Genomic DNA, 19077 nt, shown 5'->3' on the forward strand with positions numbered 1-19077 from the left:
GTTTTTGTCCTGTAAGGCCCCCTTTAACCTGGGTAAGCAATTGGAAGATAGGCTTTATGCATTAGGATTTCCCCCAAATGCCTGAAATTTATCAAATGGTTTTGACATGATGATGGCAAATTGAGGTTTTTTTCAAGCGTGGTTGCTGAACTCTTGCTAGCCAACTGCATCTGTTGTTTGCTCCTTCCAGAATAAATATTGCAGTTCCTGATGCTGAAACAGCTGGAAATCTTGCATTCATTTGTTTTCCTTGAGATGAAGTGTGTCCTGTGGGCTTACCTGATGCTGCTGCTTATGTACTATTTATATCAGATGGCTGGCTGTGGAAGAATGTATTCAGTGCTGGACTTCTAAGGCTAGTATTTTCCAACCTGGACATCTAGAGTAAGGTGCCGTGAAAGCTTTCCCCTAGATGTCTCCAAGTGGATTTGATTTTTGGAGGTGGTGAATATTCCTAAAGGCAATGGATTTCTGCAAGAGAAAAATGAGAGGTTCCTAACAAACCTAGTTCGTCCTGATGTGTAGCTGCACAACAGGAGCTTGATCTTTGATGGAGATCTATATGTGCCACTTCAGAATAAGTGATTGAAATAAATTGCAGCTGAGGGAAGGTAAAACATGCTGTGCAATTCAGCCCCAGGCCTTCGAAATTTTTTGTTCCGATAATAATCACATTAGGTGTTTTGTTTGATCTGACGTGACAAACTTCAGTATCATTTGCTGTCCCAAAGAATATAATGTGATTGTGTTCATTCCAGTTGTGCTGTGGGTGGGAATGTGGGATGAAGGTGGTGGACAGGCATGGAGTGGCGCAAACTTTTAAACAGGACACAGCGATGAAGAAAGGCATCTTTTGTACGTCTGGTTCGAGCAGAAGTTCTCCCTTGCACTGCTGAAGATGGTCTGAGCAGATTAGGAGAGGCTCAGCTGGGGCAAGACAAAGGGAGCCTGTGTAAATCGAGATCAAGCCTGTTTGCTCAGCGGAGCTCTCTATCTTCTTGTTGACAGACGTGGCCGGTGCAGTGTCGGCTCTTGCAGGCTCCTCCTCTTGACTGTCAAGTGACAATGGCTGTGGTAGTCAATGACAGTGCAAAGTACTCCGGGAGTCCTTTATTTGTTTGGCCGTTGTAGCTGGGGATGGGGTTTTAATACTGAATGGACTCCAGATTGCCTAAATTGCAATCACAGTGTTTATTTAAGCAGTCTGTGGGGACTGGGAAAGCATGTTAACTTTTGCTTCTATCCTTTTCATGTTGCAAAGTATTGAGGTAGGAAAAAAGGATGAAGGGGATTGGAAAGGAGAAATTAGCACTGTAAAAACATTAGGATGCTAGCAGTTCACTTTAACTGCCAAGGAATCGTCAAGAGCTTCAGTTCACCGAATTAACATGTAATATGATGGACAGAACCCTGCTGTGTTACCTAAATAGGAGCTTTTCTTTTTGCGGGCGCACTAATCTGTCACAGAGTACATGCCACTATCTCAGCTCAGTTAAGTTGCTTTCAATGCCAGATCGCAGCTTGTAATGTTAGCAAATAACATGTACAGTAATTTGTACTTTAATAGCATTACAGCACCTAAAAAACTCCAGCCTGAGTCAACAAACCAAAACAAAACCTGTGGACTGAAGTATGGGGGATCACCAAAAATAGTCAGAATTCATTGATTCTTATTTCAAAATATAAAGGAAAACTCAAACCTCTCAAGGAAGCCAAAGTACCCTGAATATAGACTTACAACTATGTGAGGCAGAAAGGTTAGAAAAAAGAACAGCCAGATGTAATGAATCCTCACTGTAGAAAAAAAGTGTTATTACAAATTCCAGGACAGAGAAGAGTTTTCTTTAGCAGAAAGGGCCCTTTATTTCATATCATGGCTCGAGACACACGATCACATTGGAAGTGCTAACAAACACACTCAGTAACAGGTCGCCACTTGTTCAGTCAATAAAGAACCTTTCTTCCTCCGTGTTTTGCAGGATCCTGAGCCTCAGGTATCTTTGACAGAGCTGTAAACAATTATATGTGGCCATGTGTTTGAGCAATCTGATAAAGAGGACTTTAATAACCTTGGTGCCACATCTGGAGCACAATCCATCTTTACTGTGCTGTGGTCCTCTGCAGCTCCTAATTTCACTATCCAGTTCAGCTGCTTTTCCCCAAGTACACAGCGATCTGGGACTCTCATTTCCAAAGAAAGCCCTGTTCACTACACTGAGCACAGTTCCCTGTCTGACCCATTTGAGGCAGGACGGTGGTGTAAAAATAGTATTTTTTTTTCCCACATACTATGTAGCTGTTGAGGCGAAGAGGGCATGTGTGCAACTTACCTCAGGAAAGGTTTCCAAGGCTTCCCCAGCCAGCCAGGATTTTGCAGGAGTATCGCCCCTTTGCAGAGGTATGGGCATACAGTGCTGGTCTGTATTCCCCACCAGCAGTGGGCCAAATGCTCTCATTTCCAGGAGGGTTTCGTTCTTGGATTATTTTGTTTTCCCTTAAAACAACCATCACTTTCCAAGCTAATGGAGTTTTTCAGTGGGGGAAGGGGTTAGCAGTAATGACTTGATGTGTTAAATGGGATAGATTGCTGGCCCCTAATATTTTCCAAGGAAAGTTAGCTGTACAAATTTTGCTAATCATATGCCCTTTCTGTGGAAAACTTAAAAGCATCCAGAGATGCTTTTATATACAGTTCCTTATTTAAAAACAGTGAATGTTTTGACTCTTTATTCTCAGCATGAATATTTTTCATTTCTTACACGCAAATTTAAAGTGTTTGTTACTCTGCTTCTCTGTGTCTGTGTATGTAAATATATAATCCAAAAATTGGCCGGATTACAATTTTTCAAGGTTTGGTATTCATAAATCATCAGTCATAACATCAAGACTTATATGGGAAGCCCAGTTTTTCGTAGGCTACAGTGGCAACAGCTATGATAAACTAAGACCTCAGTTCAGAGAAATACCCGTTTGTTTAAGTACGTTCCTAGATACAGTTTTATTTAAGCACGTCCTGAAGTGCCCTCCCTGGCCGAGGACTAAGAGGTTAATTAGTTTTATTAGGTGGATGTAAAATCTCCAAGTATCACACAGGTTCTGCTAAAAGTTTGATGGCTGGTATTATTGCACCAATATCAGTACCATTAATTCCTGAGCTGCCGTCTTTGACTGTTAAGGCTCTGAAGTAACTTAGTTCAGTGAAAGACCACAACTTCTGTTTATAATCACATAGTACATGCCTTCAAAGTTGTATGTCTCCTATACTTAAGCAAGGACTAAGTCAACTCTAATATTTGATTATTTGTTTTTAAAATCACTATTGCCATTGTATATATGGAAAGCAGACAATCAGTATGGAATATTTTTGAGCTCCTAACCCTGACTGCTCTGACATCTGTATTAGCCCTTCCTTTTTTCCTTTTTCCTTTTTCTCTTTTCATCTTGTGATGTCCTTTCCTCAAAGCAACGGGAAGAACAAATCCTGCTGTTTTCTAGCGTAGGTGGTCTTTTTTTTTTTTTTTTTAAAGCCTCGGACATGTGATGTTGGCTACACACAGTCAGTTTGTAGACTGGAAGATGCTGCCCCCGTCCATTCCTTTAGCCTCACAGGAGCTCTTGTGAGCCGGAAAAAAGTCTATCAGCTTCGGGAGGAATTCTTCATCTTTGAAAATAACTGATGTAAATGTTTTAAAGAGGTCGCTGAACATGATGGCAAGTGGTTGCTCCTGTGTCCTCCTCCACCCCTTCTGGTGGCAGAAGCAATGCTGCCAGGAGAGCGGCCATCTGTGAGACAGCACTTCTGCTTTGTCCTCTCCCCCATCCCACCTGAGGCCACCATGGACGCTGGAGGGTAACATGGGTAGGGAAGGTATCTGACCCGACTGTCCAGTCAAAGTCTGATTTTTGGTCATTATGTGACGGACATCTCAGTTCTACTCAGAGTCCAGTTGTGCGCAGTTCAGTCATGCTGTCTGGACAATCTGTGCTTGAGTACGTTCTCGTCTATGTTTTACTAACAGCTATTTGCACAAGCACAAGAAACAACTACTTCTAATGTCAGCCTATAACAAAATACGTGGGATTCTCTCAGAAACATGCCTTTGAAATACATGGAAGTGTAACTTAGTCTGTGGAAAGGATATTACTCTGTTATTGCCAATTGTGGGATACATGGTGTGGTGTCAATTTTAAATTAAGAAAGTACCTAGTGTGTTCAACAGTAGAGCAATTTTAGGTAATGTTCAGCAATAAGATCCTGACTCAGCAAGAAACATAAGCCTATTCTTCACTTGCACCAGAATCAAGCTAAGCAGTTATTTATGTGCTTTGCTGGGCACATGTAACTACCTCACTCTGAGTTTTGTGTGGCTTTGGTGTGTTCCTTTTTCATTTTCCTTTTTAACTGAATTTTTAAGTGTTGTGCCAAAAAGATGGTAGTGCCAACTATAGCTTTTTAATGTACAGACGATTGACTCAGTAGACCACAAACACTTCTTTGGAGCTGTTATAATCCATTGCATTAAAGTCTGCTCAAGGATGGAGGGATGCTATAATTCCCACATTACGAACACAGTGGTTCTATTGTGTCGGAGTGGCTGTTGCGCATGTTTATTATTTCCATCTGTCTGCTGAGAGTCCTCAGGAAACTTGTGATGAGAACTAGGCACTGGGCATGTGCGGTAGCCTGATCTGAAATACTTGCTTCAGAAGACCGTGGAAAACCTTGAATCACAAGATCGGAAAAGAGCGTCTATAATGAACAAATCAACCCCAACCTTCCCTCACCCATCCCTTCACACACACACACACACACACACACACACACACACACTCTCACACACACACTTACTCTGTATTGAAATATTGATAAAAATATATCATCTAATTTGTTTTTGAAGTAGCTCAACATTCAAAACAATAATGATAATAAAGTTTCAAATATTGTTTGTTTAATCTGTTTTGAATGATGCATTTGTCTTTGTTAATTAGTGAATATAGGGAGCTCTAGAAATCAGTGCATAGGTTTTGATAGCCAGAAAGAACCAGCATCTAGACTGTACATTTTTCTAGCCTGATGTCCTCTGTAGGACAGGCCATAAAATTTCAGGTGATAATTTTATGATCAAACCTAGAACAGATCCAATATGTATTTGAGAAATACATTTTTAGAAAAGAGTTTAATTATAGTGAAAAGCATGGACGTTGTAGTTCGTGAATAATATCTTGCATGTTATTTAGACAGAAAATAATATATGTTATAAGACTGTTGAACTCCAGTACACAGCTGACCTTTGGCAAAGCCTATTGCCTGATTGGGAACTGCAATTTTCAGCTTTTTTTTTTCCCCCTTGCAGTGTCAGCGTTGAAAATGTTCAATCAATATAAACCTATCACAGGGGTTAAAAGGAATAAACAACCTACCAATCTTTCAGCAGTGAGAGGGTTGGGTCGTGACAGTTATGGAATTAATGATTCACAACTTCTTATGGTTGCTTTCTGTTTAAAAAAAAAAGAAACCATGATTTACACGATGATTTTCATCTTTCTATTATATGTCTAAATAGAAAGGAGAAAGAGCAACAACAAAAAGGGAACCTTAACTGCTCTTATAGTTTTTAAGACAGAAACCAGCAGTATGAATTTGAGAGGCACTATCATTTTAGAAAAGGATCAAGATGCCATAATGAAAAATTAGAAGACTTTGAAGAACGGAGGATTAACAATCGGATAAAATTTTACAGCATAAACAACAAGGTCATTTGGTTAAGGACTAATGACATGAATGTTTGCCGTACCTTGTCATCTCCTCAGTTCAAAAGAGTGAAAGGAAAGACCTAGACGTTTAGGTGATCATAGGATTACTCTGAAACATCAGATGTGACAACTTGAAAAAGGAAATGAGTCCAGGATGTTTCAGGTTTGGTATTTCCAGCAAAAGGAGGAAAGAATCCCGTTGTACAAAGCATCTAGAATATTACTTACAGCTCTGTTTATTTGTGTTTAAACAGATAAATTTAAACTGGAACTAGATAAAGAATGGCTACAAAAATGATCTAGTGATTGGAGAATCTGTTTGATGAAAAAAGACTGAAGGGTTTGATTCATTTAACCTAGCAAAGATCAAGTAGATATATGATTTATCTGGTATAAATATACCAAGAGAGAGAAGAGCAATTTAAGTTAAGGTATAAGAAAAAAAAGTGTTTGTACAGTATTCAGTAAATTAGGGTGGAAATTAGAAGCTGTCTGCAGGTAGACCACATCTCTTTCAAAGAGATGTGCCCCAAAATAGGTCTCTACAGAGGTCTTACCAGTGCTGGATAGAGTGGAAGATTTTCTTCATGTATCATGCCCCTGATACACGTCCCAGTATGAAATTCTTCTTAATCAGTTGTTCCCAATCATATATGTATGCAGTTAATTGTTCCTACCTAATTATAGTAACATTTTCATGTCCCAACTGCATCCTTTTCAGTCCGTTCGTCTAATTTGTCAAGATAATTCCTGTTCTCTCTGCAAATTTAGTAAGAATACTCTCTATTCCATCATCCAAGTTGTTAGTGAAAATACGGAGCAGCACCAGACCTAGGGCAGACCCTTGCAGAACCTTGCTTAATACATTCTTCCATTTCAATAATGAGCTGTTAATAGTGTATTATTATAGTAGTGTATTGTTTTCCAACCTACCCCATAATAATTCTGTCAAGACCATCTTTCTTGAAGCTCACATAGTTAACCTATATGAAGGTTGTGTCAGACAGTTTTAAAAACCTAACTAAAATCAAAGTATGGCAGCTACTACTTCTGCACGCTACAAAGAACTATAAGTTACCGAAAGAAATGGGACTCATTTGACAAGGTATTTTCCTGACAGATCAACGTGTATATGTATTATTAATCTCCTTTTTACTGCCCATGTGCTTACAAAAAGTTTAGTTTGTTTCAGATATGCTGGGAATTGAAGGTAAACTGAAATTTATAATTCCCCTGATTTTCATTTCTTTAAATCCAGGTGCTGTTTTTGTTCTTTTTAACGCATACCTTCCCTGTCCTTCCTAAGTTCTACACGAATTTCTCTGTGATTAATTCAACTACCTGCATAAGTATCTTGGGATAAATTTTGTCAGGTATAGTCACTCGCGTGTAGTTTAAATGTACTGAAGTGATTCACATAGAGTTGATCTTGCCCCAAAATACTCATTTCATCAAAATATTTTGCCATAATCAGAATTTTTTGTAGAAAAATTTGATTTTGTGAAAACTATTTTTCTGTCAAAGAAAGCATAACAGCAAGTTCCTGAACATCCATAACTAAAGAATATGGAACTTACGGTAATTTTAGCTTCTGAGTAATTTGTATTTTAGATCTATAAGAATTAATTCTGATATTAATGAGAGGGTTAAAATCTCCTAGTAAAAGATATTTGGTAAATATATGCTAGAGTATTAAACTATGTACTGTTCAATATCAGTATCTTTTCATTGCATCTTCCCCAAATAGTGTCTCTCAAAGGTGCTTTTTCACAAGCACTGCCACAAACCTGATTTGGTGAAACACCCTCTAGCAGTAAGACTATTTTCTTTATTTGGTCTCTCTGCAGAGACTTTCAGAGTTAAGGGTCAACTAATATTAATCATGATGATTTTTGCAGTGCTAGTTCCGTTCCTCGCAGTTTTGTGTTACGATTATCAGCTCACATCCCATCATTCAGCCCGTCCTGACCTTCAGAACCTTCAAACAGCTGGCCGAAGTCATCTACATCCTATAATCAGTCCTTGGAGTTGTCTCGCCTCAATCTTACTGTATTGGGAACAAATTTAAGGTTGAGATTTAAAAATAAGTAGATAAAAGAACAGCTTCCTCTAGATAGGTGTTGAGAGCTTTCTATTGTTGCTGTTGTTCTGAGACAATGAATCCCCAGTAAAGGAGACTATAACTGGCCCTTGAAAGTTTAGAATTGAGATGATTGTCATTTTGGATGGGAGAGTTCAGAGAGGCTGAATAGCGTTCTGGTTGGCAGCTGCGAGGTGATAGTATTGATTTCTGTTCAAAGTACACACGGATGCCTACAGATGCAGTCAGTGTCCATTAGGCTTTCAATGCAGAGCTTTTAATTCTTAGTAAATAGCAGCATGGTGCGTAGGAAGGCTTTACTCTGTTTTGTTTGTTTTAACTGTAACTAGAAATAATACTGTGTGCGTCCATTTAAAATGAATTGACCTTTTGTTAGAGTGAGGGTTGTGTGTTACTTGTTATGGAGTGACTCCATTTGTCCATGCAAATAGGCACAAAACAAGGATTATATCGGTCTCCTGCAAAACTAAGAGGTAGGTCAGATTTAATGGAAACATCAGTCATTAACCCTTTTACAGAAGCTGCCTAGGGAAAGGCCTGTGGATGCAAGTTGTATTGTGTTATCTCACCTAGCTGTGCTGAGCAGCGAAAGGATGGTGAGTCTCGTGCACGTACTCTGGCAGAGTTTCCTTGGGAGCTCTGCGAGGAGAGAAACATAGACCTTTTCTTTTTCTTTTCAGAGAATATGAATCAACTAAGGCTGCTAAGTTCCAGGCTTTTACCATTCTCCGTGGTCCTGCTGCTTTCCCACTGCTGTGCCAAGACGGTGGGGATTAGGTGTGGGGTGGGCAAAGCCGCATAATGGGAATCGCAGTGTTAGAGGGAGCTGCCTTTTCTGAATATAAAAATGAAGAGTTTCTTGAACTCGCAACTATAACAGCAAAGAGTCGGTATGTTTTTCACAGACTGTTGGGATGTCTGTGCTTCAGTATGATTTGCACAACAGCAGTAATGAATCTGAGTGGTTACAAGGACATGAATAAGATGAAATTAAAAAGCAAAACAATTGTTCATTTCAAAATGATAGTAGCTCTTAAAAACAGTTAAATAATAGCTGGAGTTAATGCTGTTTTAAATTATTATCTGCATGGTGATTTTTCTACAGCACAGTAGCAGGCGTGATCCCTGCCCCAAAAAGGATGCATAATTTACACAGCAGAGTTAAACAGTTTCTTAGTGCTGGGTCAGAGCTAAAGCTTGGACCAAGCAACAATCTAAATAGGCTATCATCTTGAATATGATGCTAAAATTAGAAGCCTGATCTACATTTTCTGTTGAGTGGGGAAGTGTGTCCTGTTTAGTCCGCAAATTTTGGTGCAAAGTTGGTTTCACGTTTCTTTGTTCTGCTGTTCTTCTAGTGTTAAGTGGCAATGTTACAACGCATGGAAACGAAAAGCATTGATTGTAAGTTGTAGCAAAATAGAGGTTTTTTGTAAGCACTCCCACCCATCTGGAACTTGCTGCTCCCTTATAATCAGTCACAGATTGTTAAATAAAGTAGACTTTACTTCACCCTGAACTCTTGCTTTATTCTTCTGTGAGCAGTCCAAAATAAGTACTGGATCCTTTAATTAGAACTGAATAACCAATTGGCTTGCATTACCTGCTGGCCTTCAGAGGTCTGTAGCCACTTTTCTATTTCCTTCTGATCATATTGTATTTAATGAAGGGGTTTGTTGGCCAGCTTCCACATAGGGTCCTTGCATTCTTGGTGACTGCAGTTACTGTTTTTATTTATAATTTGTGCAGTGCTGCTTTAAATATTTTATCATCCAAAATGCAAATGATCTCCTTTAGCTTCCCTTCATGGACGAACCTGTTTGCTTGACTTTCTGTATGTGTGTCATATTTCCAACTGACATGTAGCAGTGTGGGATCTCACATTTGGATACTTCTCACTTGGCGCAGTGCTCGTCCTTCCACTTACATTTTGAAGAGTAATTTCATATTTTCTTCTCTATCATTTTGTTTGCCAGTATGGATGAGAGCCATTCCTGGAAGGGGGTGTGCATTGGAGCTGGCATCGAGCGAACCACTGGCATAGGAAAGAGAAGCTGTTCCTGTGTCAAGAAGGCTTGGGCATGTCTAGGTTCTGCAGCCTCTTCCACTGTCAGCCTGTTGCCAAATTTCTGTGTGCTCCCTTATGCCAAGACCTATTGAGAGACTGTCTGTGAGTGTGTGAATTTATAGATATTTAATTAATAACCGAGCACATATTTTCCAGAGTAATTGCCCTACCTAGGGTGAGGAAAAAAAAGGTATGCATGTGTTTAAGCTATATATGTTGCAGGACTGTACCCTCAGCAGTAACCACATGTTGATTTCCAACCGGAGTGTGACAGGTGAAAGATTTTTTGTTTGTTTGTACTCTGTTTTTTTTCAGTTTTTTTTTTTTTTTTAAGAGGGTGGAATTTGTGAGGAGTTGTTTATTTTGCTTAATTGATGCAACACAGGGTTCTTCCAAGCCAGCCCCCTCATCAGAAATCTTTGTTATGAGAAGCCTCCTGTAATAAGGATTTATTGCACATAGTTGTGTTAATGTAACAGGCTGGTGAGTGTGTGCTAGAGTTACTCCCCTACATTTGATCTGGGTATGAATCTCACAGCCCTAGCTGGTGAGCCATAGCTGCTTAGTTTGAGCTAAAGCAGCTTGCATTTTTAGCTACCCCAGTTCTGCGTTAAAGATGTTAGTCATTGCAGTGGCTGAAACGAGACTATTTCTGCCTCTGCTGTGAGAAGGTGAGTCAGGGTAAGACATTAGGTATAGGTATGCATGATGCGACAGGGTTTAATGTTTACTGCAAAGCCACTGAATTAATTTATACCAGGATCCGTTAGATGAATTTACTGAAGCTGCTACTTTTTCCCGAGATGTCAACAGGAGACAGCATTAGCTCTGGCTGTGGTGAGCCTGGCAGGTGCAGCCCACCATCTCCCAGCTGTGACTGGCAGCAGCGAGCTGCGGCCCCTCTTTAAGACACCCCCGGGTGTGTGTGTGTGCGTGTGTGTGTCAGAGGCGTCGCATGGCTGAAACCATAGCAAGTTCCAGACAAAGTTGACTTATGGTCTGGCTGCGAGGTCCATCACTTGAGGAGCGGGGACCTACCTTTGACCACTGTCCTCAGTGGTTGTACTTTCACCATTCAGAAGTTGCTGTTTTTTCTTGTGGAAATTTTAAGTAAACTTGGAAGTAATTATGTAGTTTTGATGTCAGTATTATCTTTTGGGTGATGTAGGCATTTATAATCCAAAAGACTCCATCTCCATTTTGTCACAGTAGGTTTCCCATTGTAGCAGCCCTGAAGGCAACGGAGGAGAGTGAAGACTCTCTTCCCATCTTAGAGCGCCTTCCTTCTAACACAAAGCCACTGTAACTCTGCGTTTCCGTGACTTCTGTCGAGATCACTGTGCTATGACTGTGTCAGCTGCCTGAAATTACTGGGGAGACAGCATATGACAGTCCTTCCCTCACCCCTGTAAGGAGTCGGCAGAGAGGCAAGTGTGGCCGTTTGACTGGATGCGGTGTGCATGCTCGGCATCGTGTTCACCTTTCAAACACCGGGGGTGTTGGGCAAAGCGCTGAAAAGAACCCCCAAAATTCCACCCAAACCTTGAGGCCAAGGGAGGAAATAGCAAATAAGAGGTGGACTGTGAAACAATCGCATTTTGCAGAACTTCAAAGTGATTTTGAACAGTTGTAGTCTAGTCACCGACTCATCCCCTCCTCCCCCTTTCCACTTTTCCTGCCACTCCATGAACAGCATGTGAAAGCACTGAAAGAAAATAAGAATCTTAAACTCATAAACATACCTGCCTCCCATCTGGCATTCATCCCAGCAGCCTGGTGATCTCCTTAGTTGTCCAGCAGATAGTTGAAAAACAAGAGTCCTGTGAAGATTCGCATGTCACCATATCCCTGCCAGATGGCGGTTAGTAAAACATGGGCAAATTGCATTGGCTCTGCTTCCATCATGACAATCACAACAGAAACACTACAGTGTTGCAACATCGCTATTTTTTAAGCTAGGAAAATGAAGGGACTGTAAAGTAGGGCAATTGTGGAATGTTAAACACCACTAAAACCTAATTGCAATGAAATAAATAGGCTCTGAAGGGTACAAAACATTGCCGAAGACAACCCACAGGTTTTAGTCTCTGCCTCTAGGGATGGCAGGGGTGAGCTTCAGGAGCACTACTACATTGTGCATATTTGCCTCGCCACACTAGTGTAAAGCTCCTGCCAACATTAATCCCATTTTTATTTCCATTTTTACTAAATGGCCATTCTAATTTGATAAGCTTTTCAGTCTTCAGACCTCAGTGAAACGGGAACAGAACTAGGCCATAAGGCTTGATTCTGTGTTTTCAAGTCAGGACGCCCAGAGACTCACCATTGCACAAGGACAAGCAATTTTGGGCAAGAATGGTGCAGAAAAGGAGAGAATCTTCAGGAAGTCAAGCTGCTGCTAATGTCATTTACTGCAGTAAAATAATACCTTGGCACCTCAAGTAGAGATTTGGACCCCACTTAATTAGCTGTTATTCCCAAACAGCACAGGACCATCTCTGCACTACCCAGCTCATTATGTAACGGTACGGTTCAACACGCAGCTGAGCTGCTATAACAGCTCCCAGCTCCCAAAAGGGGAGGCCCTGATCCTCCCCACTGGCAGCCGTCTGGTCTCATCCTCTTCCTTGCACCAGTTCTGATATTTGTCAGACCCTCTTCTGAACTGCGATCAAGTATATGAGATACTTGAATCAGTGCACGGCATCTCCTTGTCTTTCTCGGACAAGGAGCAAGAGCTGTCTCTCCAGACATCACCTTCCAGCTGCCACAGAAACCCTTTGTCCCTGAGGGGTGAAGGAAGGTGGTTGCCGGTGGGAGCGTTATGTGATGCCTCAGGGGGCAGAGGTCCTGGACTTTGCCTGCTCAGGGTCTCATCTGTGCAGATCAGAACATAAAAAGCTCCAGAGCACTGTCTTTTGGTGCCACGCACAGCCAGTGCTTGTTTGAGGGGTGCAATATTGACCCAGTCATGTGCCTTAGCGTTTGAGGCAGCAAAAGGCTACCAGAGGTTAAGATGGAATCACTTTTTGCTATAGGCTTGCAGTCCTATTAATGCTAGTGTGGCTTGTTTGAAGAGCTGTCCTTCCCTTCTCCACCCAGACCCCTGACCTCATCCTGAAGGATTTGTTTTGACTAGCACTGGCAAAAAGTCGCAACAGCTTCAGAGGTTTGCCTTGTATTAGTCATCCAAAGATTTTTGAGCCTCCACAGACTTGGTAGTTAGTAGGTAATTTGTGACAGCGGGCTTTCAGCAGGAATTTGAGTTCCTTCTGGGCCATCGTGGTAAAAATGCTGTAGGGAATGACTTCCCCAGAAGTCACAGCACAAAATTCCTGATCAACCTAAGATGAAGAATTCAAGTTAAAAAAAAAAAAAAGGACTTAACCTAGTGTTTGGGTTTGGGGGTGTTTTATGCAAAAGCGCCTGTTTGAAGCTGTGAACATCTTGTTTCAGTCCTATTCCAATGGAGTTGCCTGCTGCAGTTGTGTTCCAGGCGCAGAGTAAGTGCCCTGCCAGCTGGGATGCTGGCGAGGTACAATCCTCTGCTGGCTCGAGAATAGCTCTGTTTCTGGCTTTAGATTCATTTTAGGTCAGGTATATGGGGAGAGATTTTTTTTAGCTCTTCGATGAGTCAAAAAGCAGTTTGGCAGCTGCAGTACGATGCTGTGCGCTTGGTTAGCTGGAGTGACGTTGGTGTCAGCAGAGCTGTAACGCTCCACTCAGACCCTGTCCCACCTTTTACAACCAGATGAACTCAAATGTAATTCATTTAAAAACTACTGCTTGGTTTTCAGCATTTATATGTTTGCATGCTTTCAGCTTGCTTTCCTCTTAAACACTGATGTATTTCACACTTCTGCACCATTCTCATACATGACCATGGAAAGGTTAAAAAAATTTCAGCAACATTTCTGAAAATCTTGTATTGAGTTTGGTAACTGTTTTCTTCCCTTGCAATCTAAATTACTTGATAATGTTCTGCTTTAATCGATAACATTAGAGTTACTAACTTGTTTTTGAATCAGTGTCCAGAAGAGTTATTCTGTAGCAGCAGTTTAGGTTATTACTGGCTGAAGGAAAAAGGGAAATCTCCAAACCAAACTTTTTACATCACGACTTTGTATTTTTTAAATTTCTCCCCCTCCCCTCTGCCTTTTATTCTCTTTCCTTCCCCTCAGGCCCTATCTCCATCTCTCCCCGTTGCTCTTAAATATGCCTATTACCCTCAGGCTCTGACCTTGTGCAGGCAGTAAGCACAAAGTCGTGTTATTTGGAGTGAAGTAACACCAGTAGTCAGGAAGGAACAATGTAGTTCAGGCCAGATAAAATAAATCTCGCATTTCCTGTCAAGAAACTGGGCCAAAAGCAATGATGAGAGACAGAGGGGGCAAACCACGCGGCTCAAAACTAGAGACATATGGGTTAGAAACAACCACAGCCCTCACTTAAAAACAGAAAACAAAAAGCAAAGCGTTGGATGAAAGAGAAATAATACCAGCTACTTGACAATAAAAACCGCACAACGTGGGGCCCAGCCAGCTTCCAAACCCGCTGCATGTGCTGCGCGGGTGGGGTCTGAATTTCCTGCTACTGTACAAGATAGTAATTGTCTTTTTAATTAATGGATTCAATTCACGTTTTAGGTGGTAAATTGGAGAGCTGCTCTTATTCTGACGTCTTTCTTCACCACACTCCCTTGCAGAACTGAGGCTCGCTGATTAGAAGTTGTTGCTGGTTTTGTTTGCTTGGGTTTTAATAACTGTCAGGCTGGTTTGCATAATGGTGACAATCCCAAAATTATTTAGGTTTTTGGCTGTGAATCTGTTATCGCAACAACAAGACATTACTCCAGCACTGTTAAAAGTGGTGACTATTAGTGCATACGTAAGTAAGGAGTTCAGGATCCGTCCCTGAGTGAGTAAGAGTTTGAGTGTGTGTTTATTTATTTAAAAAGGTCTGCGATAAGCAGCCAAGCTGACAAGTTTAGGAGCTGGAGCTTTGGGGATTTTCTCTGCGGAGAGGATATTGATGTGTGTGCGGAGTGTGACAGCATCCGAGCAGCGTCCCAACGGGTTAGAAAGCATGGGGAGTGGCCAGGACTCCACGATGGTTCCCGTCTGGGCTGGTATTGGGTCACCATCGATTTGGGAGAGTGGGCTGAAGGCAACACACCAGGTATTGTAATAATGTTTAAACACACAGAGCGCTCTTTGTCTTCAAAGTGCTGTACAAATACTAATTGGATTGTTTTTCCCCCTTCTTAGGAAGAGTTAGCAAAATAGTGGTCAGGGAACAACTGTGGATATGATTTATTTAAGTGCTGAAATGCTTTGTATGAAGTTCCTCACAGGAGGCTGTTGAGAAAATGCGGTTACTCTAGGACGTGAGGGAAGGTCCTTTGCGGTGAAGAGACAGGAAGCAAAGAACATTCCGTTTTATTATGGACAGAGATAATATTTGAGTACCTCAATTATCAATCTAAGAGTTCAAAGCAGGTCTTGACATATTTGAGAGGCAAAATTTTCTATCGTGAAATACATTTGGATGAATTCAATAAAGGGGAGGAAGATTTGTGAAGCACGCTAGCCGAGTTTGTCGTTCAACTCCATTTTCAGGAGTGGAGGGGAAACATTGCGGCTAAGTCAAGTCAAATGGTTACAGAGGGGAACCGGCAGGCTCTGACTCCTTTCGCTTTCCTCCTAGGAGGCAGGCTAAGCACTGACTTGAGACGGCATCTTATGCACCCATTTTCTGTTAAAAAAAAAAAAAAAAAATCAAAGCTCACCCCCCGAAAGGCATGAACAGATATAAAAGGAAGGGACTGTTGGGAGCAGAACTAGTTTAGGCTAGAAATAAGGATAAGCGGTGCATGAATATGTAGCACACTAGTTTTGGTGCTCCGTTTTCTCCCAGGGAGCCGGTCCACGTGCCGCAGGCGGGTGCCGCTTTCTCCCGTAAGGGTGAGGGGAGCTCCCTCCTGCCCAGGCACCCCGCCAAGGCACCACTGATACCCAAACAGGGAGCTGACGCAGGTTGGCCAGCAGGGAGTAAATTCACCCCGCGGTTTATCATGTGGACTTGCCTGTATGGACAAGCCCCGGGTCTGATCATCACTGAAGTGAACATCCTGAAGGAAAACTTGGCTGATCTTACACAGAACTCCAGCCACAGAGCTGCCTAGCAGGGTATCAAATAGCAATATGCTGAACCACCATGTTCGAACAACACGTCTCCAAAACAACCGGTGCACACCGTGCAGGTATCCTTGAATCTATGTATGGGTATGTTAACATTACAGTATCGCTGGAACAAACATATAAGGAATCTTTGGGTTTATAGCTTCTTCCAGGAAAAAAATAATCCAAATTTCCAGCTAGAGGTAGGCCGGAGAAATTTCCATCTAGAATATGATCTTAGATTCCCAAAGCTTGAGGGCATCTAGAGCTGTTCTCCTTTAGGCCCATATTTAGCCAAAACATGCATTTATCTCAGACCCCACTCATTTGGGCTTGAGCTAGCTCATGCCTGACTTGCATGCATATATATACGCTGCAGTGGGGGCTTAGGGTGATATTATCATACCATTTATCCTCCTCTAATTTAGGTACCTAAATTAGGAGCCAAAGCCATCTGTATAGTCAATACAGAGAGGCAAGCTTCTCCAGAGGGTGATTCAGAGCAGCTAAGCTGGGAACTTCCATTGACTATATCCACAGCCCAGTTAGATGCCAAAAGTTAGGTAGTATGAATATTCCCTTGGATGCTTAGTGAGTGAGTTATGCCGTTTGAGTTCAGAGTTTTCCATGGACGAGAACAACATGCCAGAATCTAGTCTCGCACCTAAACCAGGAATGCTTCTGGAGCTCTGAAGCACAAGATTTCCTCAGATTTCAAGAATGAGAAAGATCTTGGATAATCATCCTGAATTTCTGTGTTCCCTATAGCCAAGGTCAATATGCCTTCCTGTTCAAATTAAGGATTAAATTCTCATTCTGAATCTGCATGGGACATTTGTTAAAATATTAACCTCTTATATACCAGCACTCTCCAGATTCCCTGGCAAGTATTGCTCAGGCTGAAGTCTTTGCAACTGTGTGTATGCAAGGACATGTTTATGTATATGCGTATATATAAATATACACGCACACACACACACACACTCCAGAGAGTGTGTAGGTGAGTATGCTGTTGCGAAGAAAGAACATCCAAGTTATTTATTACAAGAGGCAGCAGTAGTCCCCTGCCTCAGCTACTGCATTATAAAAGATTCTGTTTAACTGAAAAGTGTTAGTTTGCTCTATTTTCAGCATGCTTTAATATTTATTAGTGAAAAAATTTCCAGATTACCAAAGTATAATTTTGTTGTCTCATGAAACTCTGTTCAAATTTGGTGGTGATACAAACTCCCAAAAGTCACCGTTTCGCTTTTATTTTCATTTTCATTGTCTGTGAAATGTTGTCAGTGTGTCACAATATTAACGGAAAATGGATGTTCCCAGGAGCTGAGCCCACACTGCTACCAAACAGCATCAGCTCCTGCCACAGATATTGCAGTAGAAAGATGTGGAATTTGCCAGAGCGGCTGTAGCAGAATGGGGAAAAAAGGGATGTCCCAACTTCCTCCCTGGACATTGAATTTCCCGTTCCTCTCCCACTCCAGACTGGCATTTACTTGAGTTCCTCCAAAAACATAGATAGGAAAAGAGACCGAGTTGAGCTCTCCTGGCCACAGACCAGACTGTAACTTTATTCAGAGAAAAATTTTCTGCAGATTCCCTCTCATACCCTAAAAGTATACTCAAATATGCTCAAATAGTAGAGTTCTGTGCAGAGGTTCAGAGGTTAAACTTTGCCAGGGAGGAATGATTTGGAAAGCTTCAGCAGTCGCATGTAATACATTCAGTTTTTATCTTTTTTCTTTAGAAAAGGAGGAAAGTTCATGCAAAAACAATGTTTAAAGCAAATTGCAAAGCCAAACATTTACAATTAAGGCCAGATTAAGGTTGTCCCTCCAATCACACTTCTGCCCTCTTGTGTGAATGCCCTGTGATACACTTTTCAATTGCAAGAAACTGGACTAGTTTTCCCTCTTCAGTGCAGAGAATGGACACACCACAGGACAGAATTAATGGGCAAGCCGAATACTAGTGTTTCCTAACTTTGAAATGCTTGACTTTAACCTTTTTTCCCAATATTTTTTGAATGTACACTCTGTTGTTATTGATTTCTGAATAAACACTTCACTAGATCTGAAGAGATATATTAAACACTAGTACAGCTGCTATGAAGTTGCCAGAGTTTCATCAGACTTGAATTTGGCCCATTATATCTAATGAGTTATATATGCTAAAATCAATATTAGTAATGCCAGGTGCTCTTTTTAAATACATTGTAGGCATTCATATAGTCTGCGTAAAGTTCATGTGAAATGTTACTGTCCTATTCTTTATTCATCCTTTTGGTTAATAAATAATCCTTTAGCTTTTCAGTAGTTGGTTTCTGGGATCCTGTTGGACATCTGTATTTATCATTTAGGAAGCCATCATCAGTAAATCTTTCCCTTTTAAGATTTTTGACAGAAAGCCCAGGGTTTTCAGGACTATTGGCTACTTCTCGTTTAGTTCTTTTTTTTTTAATGTTGCCTATTCTATTGGTGAGATACAGTTTATCAATTGAGAAGTTGTTCAGCAAATTGTACAGCATTGGTGGGGCAGTGAGAAGGAGGCAAATCAACCACCCGCTTGCTGAATCTCTGCGTGGGCTGTGAGGCACCGTTTCATCTGGGGGTATGAGTGACTCCCAGAGGTTGGAGGAACTCATAGTTTCCATACTACAGCACTGTTTGCTAGGATTTTCTTACTTTTGTATTTATCATTAGAGGCAACGTTACACAATGCCAAAGTAAAAAATACAACTTTCATAATGTGCTTTCCCAATTGTAAATGGGGCTGGATATCCTGTACTGAAATGTCAGGTTAGTTCCTTTGTAAACTCCAAAGACTATTCTCAGAATAGAACACTTCTGGAGTGTATTAAATGGGTGTTAATTGAGAAACACATATGCCAATGACATTTTAAGCTACGCTAAATAAAACCAAACCTTTAGCAGGTCCCTATCACAGAGAGATCCTGAGATTTCACTGAACCTGCT

General features: G+C 41.2%; 1 protein-coding gene across 2 annotated transcripts in view; it reads left to right on the forward strand.

The window, feature by feature from the left end:
• Positions 1-19077, forward strand: part of SOX5 (SRY-box transcription factor 5) — a 651412-nt gene that overhangs the window by 276213 nt on the left and 356122 nt on the right. The window lies entirely within an intron of this gene.

The sequence above is a fragment of the Dromaius novaehollandiae genome, chromosome 1 (genome assembly GCF_036370855.1).
Source record: "Dromaius novaehollandiae isolate bDroNov1 chromosome 1, bDroNov1.hap1, whole genome shotgun sequence".
NCBI classification, from domain to species: Eukaryota; Metazoa; Chordata; class Aves; order Casuariiformes; family Dromaiidae; genus Dromaius; species Dromaius novaehollandiae.